The sequence below is a fragment of the Balaenoptera physalus genome (genome assembly GCF_965194825.1).
Source record: "Balaenoptera physalus genome assembly, contig: HAP1_SCAFFOLD_935, whole genome shotgun sequence".
In the NCBI taxonomy this organism is placed as follows: domain Eukaryota; kingdom Metazoa; phylum Chordata; class Mammalia; order Artiodactyla; family Balaenopteridae; genus Balaenoptera; species Balaenoptera physalus.
Genome location: NW_028125853.1, coordinates 268,981 through 279,077, shown reverse-complemented (window position 1 = coordinate 279,077; position 10,097 = coordinate 268,981). Strand labels below are relative to the sequence as shown.

The window sequence follows — 10,097 nt, the reverse complement described above, 5'->3', positions numbered from 1 at the left end:
TAGAAAATCGTGTAAGTGAGGAAAGAATACAGGTTTCAAAGACAGATAAACTGGTATTAGTCCTAGTTTGGCCTCTTACTTTTTAAACTCGGATAGGTTACCTAACACTCTCAACCTTAATTCATCACCTGTAAAATAGAATAAAAACATCTACTCACCAGAGTAGGGAGGTAAGGATTAGAGACGTGTATAACTCTCCAATATAGTGCCTGCACACAGTGAACATTAAACAAGAGTGGCTACTGTTAATACTATGAAGGAAGCCTCAGAGTGGACCACATTTATCCCAGGCCCACCTGCCATCATATCAAAGTGATTTACTTCACCACCTGTAGTGGGTTGATTTTGTTGGATTCAATGCAGACCATTTTTGTCAAACTTCCAGACTGAGGAAGAGTGCAAGAATGTTCTCAGGCTGCAAGACCTGGTAGATAAATTACAGGCAAAGGTGAAATCATACAAGAGACAAGCTGAGGAGGCTGTAAGTATCTTTAAGCCCTTGAGGGAAGAAGAAAACTTCTTTGGGGCTAGAAAGTATATTAAGAGAATGTGTTAATGAGAAAGAAAGAGACCAAGTAAGAATATGTCATTCTTATTTTAAGAGAGATGATATAAATATGAATTTACCCCCAAATCCTAATTATAGAATAAGACCTCAAGACGAGATATTTTTATTATTAAGCAATTTGTAGGGGTTGGGGGAAAAAAAGAAAATTCCAAATAACCCACCTTACTTGATAGCTGCAAAGAATATCCAGCAGAAAATCTAACACCATGATAAATATTCCTCTCCCTCTAGAAATGCACAAAATCAATTGTTCCCAAAAGCCAAACAGAAATCTTTTACCCCAGCTGACTCCTTCCCTCACTACCACTGTCATCAGCAGGGACTTATCCCTGCACATTCGCTGTAGCAAATTAGGATGTGTTGGAAGGTTCTCCAGCTTCACTTTTCCTGGTTGTTCCCCACTCTTCCAGACACAGTGGAGTGGGAAAGAGGTAAGAAAAGGGAACACGAAAGGGAGAGGCACGAATGGTAGTAAGTCCAACCAACAAAGGGCATACTTTCTTCCTATCCCCATCCCCCCACCCGCAGCGTCTCTGTATACCAGAGTCAAAATATATGGCAAAAACATTTCAACTGGGATTTTCCCGAAGTTAGAATTTGACCTTACATTTATTGTCTAACCTCTGTGAGCGAGCGCACATGGGTCTCTTCCTCCTTTCCACTCAGTCCATACATCGTAAATAGACTTCACGTATACCTAGGTTTGACATAATGAGCTCGTCTCTTCCATTTCAAAACTATTTCTTCTTTCATTCTTTAGAATAAAAAATGTAATTGAAGTTACAACTTCTGTCTGCATTTGAAATCAGATATGACAAACAAACCGTAAGAAGAAAATATCTGAGTTGAGAAAATAATCCTGTTTGTGAAAAGTGCAATGAGAACCACAAAGTCTAACTCTCACAACTCTATTCTTAGGAGGAACAATCCAATGCTAATCTTGCCAGATTCCGCAAGCTCCAGCACGAGCTGGAGGAGGCCGAGGAACGGGCTGACATTGCCGAGTCCCAGGTCAACAAGCTGCGGGTGAAGAGCCGGGAGATTCACACACAAGTCAGTGCAGAGTGAACACATCTGCCTGATGCTGCCAAGGGGCTGAAGAAATGCACAAAATGTGCTATTTTGGGTCACTTGCTTTGTGATGTTTTTCTCTTCATGTTGAATAAATAAAAACTACAGTGAACTGATAAACTGAACCAGACTTATTTAATTCCAAAATTATTTATTCTCAAACACAGTTCTCACCTAACTATTATTTTTTAACATTATATATGGCTTTGTGGAACATTCAATATCTGTACCTCCCTCACCACCCCGCATCCCCGTTCCCATCTCCAGCTCCACCACACACACACACAATTACCTTTTACTGGACTTAATTTTATTAAATCTCTCTAGACTGTTACAAATGACTAAGGAAACCACTCATGGAGGTTACCCCTTCAGACAGGACACACTCATGCACCCACTCCACAGGTGGTTACTGAGCATCTACTATGCGCCGGGCACTGCTCTCAGTACTATGGGAATAGCAGTGAACAAAGCATAGTTCCCTCCCTCTGGGAACTTATATTCTGCAAGGAAAGAAAGGCAGACAACAAATAAGAAGCTGTGTCTACTATATTTAAAATAGATAATCAACAAGAACCTACTGTATAGCACAGGGAACTCGGCTCAGTATTCTGTAATAACCTAAACGGGAAAAGAATTCGAAAAAGAATGGACACTTGTATGGGTATAAATGATTCACTCTGCTGTACACCTGTAACTAACACATCATTGTTAATCAACTATACTCCAACATAAAATTTTTGTAAAAAGATCTACAAAAAAAATAAGAAGCTGTGTAATGTGTCAGGTAAGTGCTCATGAGAAATGAAAAAAGTAAGAGGGAGGCAGTTAGTACTTTGTAGAGAGGAGTCAAGCAAGGCCTCTCTAAGAAAAACACATTTGAGCTGAGACCTGAAGGAGGCAAGAGTATTCCAGGCAGAGGGAACAAAAGAAAATGCAAAGGCCCTGAGGCAGGGGCAGTTTGGCATGTCCCAGGGACAGGAAGGAGGCCAGCAGGGCTAGAGGAGAATGAGCAAGATAGTTACGGCATAAGAGAGGAACCTGGGACCCCAGGGATCATGTACGGCTTCAGGGCCACCTGAAGACTTTTTTCTTCACTCAGAGTGAGATGGGAAATCTTTGGAGTGTTTTGAGCAGAGGAGTGATATTAACACACATTTTAAAAGAATCACTGTGGGGACTTCCCTGGTGGTGCAGTGGTTGAGAATCTGCCTGCCAATGCAGGGGACACGGGTTCGAGCCCTGGTCCTGGAAGATCCCACATGCCGCGGAGCAACTAAGCCCATGCACCACGACTACTAATCCTGTCCTCTAGAGCCCGCAAGCCACAACTACTGAGCCCACATGCTGCAACTACTGAAGCCCTCACACCTAGAGCCCGTGCTCCGCAACAAGAGAAGCCACTGCAATGAGAAGCCTCTGCACTGCAAGGGAGAGTAGCCCCCTCTCACCGCAACTAGAGAAAGCCCGTGCACAGCAAAGAAGACCCAACACAGCCAAAATGAATAAATAAATCTTTAAAAAAAAAGAATCACTCTGCTGCATTGAGAATACAATGAAGGGGGCAGAGGTAGAAACTGTGAGACCAGTTAGGAGTCTACTGCAAAATAAAAGATAAAAATGACAGTGGCTTAGACCAGAGAGATAGGCAGTGGGAGATGACGAGAAGCAGATGGATTCTAGATGTACTGTGAAGGTAGCGCACATAGGGTTTTCTGACAGATTGGATGGATTTGTGGGTGAGAGAGAGAGAGAGAGAGAGAGAAAGGACTTATGAAAAGAGGAAGAATAAAACAAGAAAGATTTAGTGCAGTATAAACATGAGAAGTCTGGTATCTAGAAAGAGAGGAAGCAGTAGAACAAAAATGCAATCTAGACAAAAATTGTACTTTATGCACTCCTGTCCCTCTTCCACCTTCTACCATCCACACTCCCTTGCCTCCCAACCCCTATCAGCCTCACTCCTTTACAGTATAAACTGCACAGGCCTCAATCGCAAAAATGTCTAAAATTAATAACAGTTTAAAACAAAAAAATTCAAAATACTCTCCTAAATTAAATTTTGGATCAAAGAGGCAACCAAAAGTAGAATCACAAAAACTTCTAGAAGTAAACATAAGAGTAAATCTTTGTGACCTTGGTTTACACAAAGATTTCTTAGATGCCAACACCAAAAGCACAAGCCATGAGAGAAAAAATTGATAAACTAGATTTCATCAAAATTCAGTTTCTGCACTTTGAAAAACACTGTTAAACAGAATGAAAGGACAAGCCACCGACTGAGAAAAAGTATTTGCAAATTACACCCCTGATAAAGGACTTGTGTCCAGAATACATACAGAAATCTATATCTTCACTAAAAAGGAAACAAATCACCCAATTTTTAAAGAGCCAAAAGATTTAAACAAACATTTCACCAAAGAAGATATACACAGAGCACATGAAAAATGCTCATCATGAATCATTAGGGGACTAAAAATTAAAACATAATGAGATATCACAACACACCTATTACAATGACTAAAAGTCCAAGTGTTGGCCAAGAGGTGGAGGTACTGGACCTCTCACACTGGCTAGTGGTCATGTAAAACATTTTGGAAAATAGTTTGGCAGCCTCTTAAAAAGTTAAGAAATTACCCATTTGTTCCAGTCGTTCCACTTCTAGGTATTTACTCAAGAGAAATGAAAACGTATGTCCACACAAATACTCACAGCATATTTATCTGTAATAGCCCCAACTGAAAACCACCCAAATGGCCATTAACAGGTGAATGGACAAACACATTGTGGTAAATCCATATAATGTAATACTACAAAATGATAAAAATAAACTATTGGGTTTCCCTGGTGGCGCAGTGGTTAAGAATCCGCCTGCCAATGTAGGGGACACGGGTTCGAGCCCTGGTCCAGGAAGATCCCACATGCCGTGGAGCAACTAAGTCCATGCACCACAACTACTGAGCCTGCGCTCTAGAGCCCGAGAGCCACAACTACTGAAGCCCACGCACCTAGAGCCCGTGCTCCACAACAAGAGAAGCCACCACAATGAGAAGCCCGCACATCGCAACGAAGAGTAGCCTCCGCTCGCCGCAACCAGAGAAAAGCCCGCCCGCAGCAACGAAGACCCAACGCAGCCAGAAACAATAAATAAATAAAATAAATAAAATTTTTTAAAAAAATGATAAATATAAACTATTAGCACACACAAAAACATGGATGGATCTCAAAATAATAATGCTGATGGAAAGTAGCCAGACCAAAAATGTGTAGACTCTATTATTCCATTTATATAAAATTCTAGGGAAAAAAAATGAATCTATAGTGACTGAAAGCTGACTAGTGGTTGCCTAGGGATAGAGAGGCAGGATTTATGGGAGGCACAGAAGGACAGTAGGATGTATTACAAAAGACCAGGAGGAAACTTTGGGGGTGATGGACATGTTCATTATCTTGTTTCAGATGATGGTGTCACAGTGTATACATATGTCGAGACTCTTTAAATATGTACAGTTCATTATACATCAATTATATCCCCATAAAGCTGTTAAAATTTTTCATTGGGGGAAATACTACAATTATAGTGCTTTGGGAAAATAATAATTAGGATATTGTATGTCAAACTTTAAAGCCAGAGTTATAATTTTTGATAGGAATTACATTAAATCTATTTACCAGTTTGGGGAAAATTAGCTTACTTACTATGTTGATTCTTCCAATTCGTGAATAAAGTATGTTTTTCCATTTATTCAGATCCTCTTCAATTTCTGTCTTCCTTGTTTTACAGTTTCCAGCATACAAGTCTTGTACATGTTTTGTTAGATTTACACCTAAATTCTTCTTTTTCTTTCTTTTTGTTTTTAAGTAATTGTAAATTGTATTGTATTTCTTTGTTGTTTTTTTTTGTGGCTGCATTGGGCCTTCGTTGCTGCACGCAGGCTTTCTCTAGTTGCAGCGAGCGGGGGGCTACTCTTCATTGCGTTGCACGGGCTTCTCACTGCGGTGGCTTCTCTTGTTGTGGAGCACGGGCTCTAGGCACATGGGCTTCAGTAGTTGTGGCTCTCGGGCTCTAGACCATAGGCTCAGTTGTTGTGGTGCACGGCCTGAGTTGCTCCATGGCATGTGGGATCTTCCCGGACCAGGGATCAAACCTGTGTCCCCTGCATTGGCAGGCAGATTTTTAACCACTGCGCCACCAGGGAAGTCCCTGTATTTCTAATTTCGGTGTCCACATGTTCACTGCTAGCATACAGCCTAAAGAAATACAACTGATTTTTGTATGTTTATGTTATACACTGAAACCCTACTGAACTCACTTCATAGTTCTGAGTTTGGGGGGAAATTCTTTGGGATTTTCTACATCAACAATCATGTACCTCAGAAAACAACCACTTAAGGTGAATCTAAATTAATTAAAATGAAGTCCAAAATTACACAGTAAACTGTGGGGAAAAAGTCTGATTGGGATTTTATCATAAAAATCAAGCCAGAACTACTGAAATAAATTTATTTTCTCTTATACTTCATAAGATTTACGTTATAACTGCATCTCTGTTAATTCTCAGAACAAAGAATGAATCAATGTTGGAGTTGGGAGGGAAGGAACATCCTTCTCACAATCTTGTATGATGTGGCACCCTTTATGTTTAACTTTTGCAATGCAATCATAAAGAATGTCCTTTTTTGCAAAAACTGTATCATGTCTTCATTGATATTTTAAGGGTCTTCCTAATCCTTTGATCCTAAACTCACTCTCTTGAAGCACTTATTAGATCATCACTGTCCATGTTCAGAACTTTATAATTATTAACTTGTTCAGTGCTGCTGCATCACCCTGGCCAGTGGCTTTGCAGAATTCAAGCAGGTTTCTAATACCACTTTCATCAACTTCATTAAATTCTGAAAATTTTGCAGTATTTGTCATTTTATTTTGCAGTCATGTTGCACTAACTATTGCATATTTACAACACCTGATAATCAGTATGCTCATGTACTAGGGAATAACAAAACTGACTCCATATCAGATCTGTTTCTTTTACTTTAACCTTTGTACTTCGTTTTTGTTACAACTTAATGTTGCCTATAGCCTGAAATATACAGGATAGCCAATTCTCAAAGCTCTGGCCTTTACAGGTGTAACACTTTTCCATTCATAGAGAGATAAAAAGTTGCAGAACAGAGAATAACATTTGTCTTGTTGGAGGTTTACAGGAACACCATGACCTGACCTAAGTGGACAGTGCAAGAGCAAAGGATTCTGACACCAAGTTTGCAACAGCTAACAACACTCTCTCCCCTTTTAGTATAAAAAAAGCCTGAATTCTACCTCGGGGAAGATCGTTCTAGCCCATCTTACCTGAGGACCCTAGCCCACCATCTTCTCGGTCTGCTGGCTTTCTGAATAAAGTCACTATTCCTTGCCCCAACCACTCGTCTCTCGATTTGTTGACCTGTTGTGTGGCAAGCAATATGAGCTTGGGCTCCATAACGATCATTAGAGAATACTTATTGTTTTCTTATGCCACATCGCTACTGTGGAGACTCTAATAACAGGCATTGTACTACTGCAAACCTTAAAACAGTCATACCCTTTGCCCAGAAAGTCTATTCTATAAATATCGTCAGGATATGCATAAACATATGCACACATATGTTTACAGGAATATTTAAAAGAAAAAAAAATTAGCGCACCCTAAGTGCCCCAAAATAGAAAACTGAGTACAGTCATAGGATGGAACGATATGTAACTATTAAAAATCATGATGTAGAAGAAGAGTTAATATCATGATAAAATTTCCTATAATCTGTTAAGTTGTAAAGGCAGAATACAAAACCATGCTTACAGGCTGATACCCTAATTGTGTATTTGTTTAAAGCACGTGTTTAAAAAAAAAACTGTGTATGTGTTTACAAACATAAAAAAAAGTGTAAAAGGACTTAATCCAAATTCCGGTAGAGATTACTTCTATGCTAAAATCTTAGGAGTGATTTAACATTTTCCTTCAGTGTTTGATTATGTTTTTCAATCTTTCTACAATGTGTACCTCACTTTGGGAATTTTTTTAAAGGCTCATATTTTTTAAATACAATAAATAAAAGGAACGTACTTCTTAAGAGGACTTCATATCCAATTCTCATCAAAGACATGGGTATAACTGACAAGAGAAAGGTGAAGAGGAGAGGGTCATTTGATGGACGAGACCATTAGCACAACTACTAAAAGCTGTTGCCTTTCATCCAAGTTTTCGGTAAGCATTAACATTCCAGGGCTAACACAGCAGCTGTCGGTGAGCAAACTTAAATTCTGCCTCCTGGCTGTGACAGAGGTTTGGACACATGTTACATTGACACCAGTGTCCCCAGGCACCTTCACTGCGGACTTAGTCGGTCCCATTTTCCTAAGTGGGAAGCTGTAGAATCAGCTGTGGGCAGATGCAAAGAACCTTACTTCCTTAAGGATGGAATTTACCAGCCTGATTCCTCCCTCCTGGCTCCAAGCGCCACCAAGATGCTGCTTCCGGAGCCCACGAGAGAAAAAGAAAGCTTCTTCGCTGATGAAGGAGAAAAACATTCCCCTTGGGGAACACACCCAAAACAGGGCTTTTCTTATATTATAGTAGCCTGACCTTCCCAAGAGGGCGGGCTATTTTCTCAGCTCCTCACAGAAACAACGGCTTATGGCTCTCTCTTGGGTCAACTGAGGTACAACACAGGGGGAGCCCTCAAATTATGAAAAATGTTGTTAGGAGGATGGATGGGAAGGGTGGTATCTTTGGAGCAACAGAATCATATTTTTTTCCGGTATACTCTGAAAAATAATTCTATTGATACCCACAGTTTTTAGTACCCAAAAATGGATTTAGCCCTATATATTACATAAGTATATGTATATGCAATGTAATAAAATGCCTATAAACGTACTGAAAAACTTCAAATGGAATTTGGCGACTTGAGAATTTTCAGAAATTTCCTTGCAGCCCAGTCACGTCAACAGCCGGGGGTTCGAATTCCCTCGCCACTTCCGGCTTCACACCCTCCCACCACATGCACAGTTAAGCTCTGGTATCGCGGAGTTGACGAGAAACGCCTGCCTCTCTCACAAACTCCAAACGTACACTCACCGGCCAGGGCCCCTCACCATCTCCAGGCTGGTCCCAACCCTGGCGGAATCACTTCCAGCCTTTCCTTCCACGGTGGTGCACTCCTCCCATGATGCCCCGGGGCGCACCCCTCCCATGATGCCATGGGGCGCACCCCTCCCATGATGCCCCACGGCGCACTCCTCCCATGATGTCCCGAGGTGCACCCCTCCCATGATGCCCCGGGGCGCACCCCTCCCATGATGCCCCAGGGCGCACTCCTCCCATGATGCCCCGAGGTGCACCCCTCCCATGATGCCCCAGGGTGCAGCCCTCCCATGATGCCCCAGGGCGCACTCCTCCCATGATGCCCCGGGGCGCACCCCTCCCATGATGCCCCGGGGCGCAACGGAAGCAACTCCTCACCTCTCTGGGAAATTGAAACCGCCTTTCTTCTCGGTAGTTACTGGGTGTTTCCTTGGAAGTCGACGGCTGCTGATTTTTTCACGTGTTTTCAATACTGTGATCCACCCACCCTCCCCGAACTAGATGGTAAGCTGTTTGAGAGAACCAACTTCTAATCCCCAATGCCTGGAACGGTGTCTTTATAAGCCATTTGCTAAATGAAGAGCAGCTAAACGTTTTGTTTGACAGAGTAAAGCAAAGCTGAATAGAAAAACAGCAGATAACAGAGCCAACGCTCAGCAGAGAATATGGAAGAATAGCGTTACCTTTATAATAACAGCTGACATTTAAAACCCTAAATCCTTACCTTAGTTTGCAAGGCTCTAAGCATCTGGCCCCTAGCCGCTTCTGCCACTTCATTCCTTGCTACTGTATCCCTGGCTCCTTTCATCCCTGCCCTACTGGCCTTTATTCTGTTCCTCTGCAGGCAAGTTCCCCTCCCAGAGCCTTTGCATTTGTTTCCTCTGCCTGGAATACTGTGCCCCGTTGATATTCTCCTGGCTTGCTCTTCCTCTAAGTGCTCAAATACCATCTCTTTAGAGAAACTTATCCTGATTGATCCATTTCAAACCCACACAGCCACTGTTTCCTTATCCTAATTTTCCTTTCCTTCAGAGAATTTATCACTAATTGACATTTGATATCTGTTTGTTTGTTGTCTGTCCCCACATACACACACACTAGAATAGAGTTTCCATGAGGGCAGAGACTTTGCCTGTTCTGTTCCCTAGTGCTTAAAATCTTCCCAGCATGTAGTAAGCCCTCAATGAATGTTTGATGAATAAACAATTGAATACGTGCATGCTCCCTGTTACCGGCTCTGTGCACTACAGCTTCAAAATTAGCAATTCCATATGTGAATTTCATCACCATCCTGGTTTTGTGAGAGATCTCAAGCTGGTTCCATCTAGCCCCAT

The 10,097-nt window shown here is 41.6% G+C and overlaps 1 long non-coding RNA gene across 1 annotated transcript; it reads left to right on the top strand.

The window, feature by feature from the left end:
- The first annotated feature begins 398 nt into the window (after nt 1–398).
- Nucleotides 399–1,764, top strand: LOC309653699. Its single transcript, XR_014259376.1, has 2 exons — nt 399–481; nt 1,487–1,764. It is a non-coding gene; the product is annotated as an uncharacterized lncRNA (long non-coding RNA).
- The last annotated feature ends 8,333 nt before the right edge of the window (nt 1,765–10,097 follow it).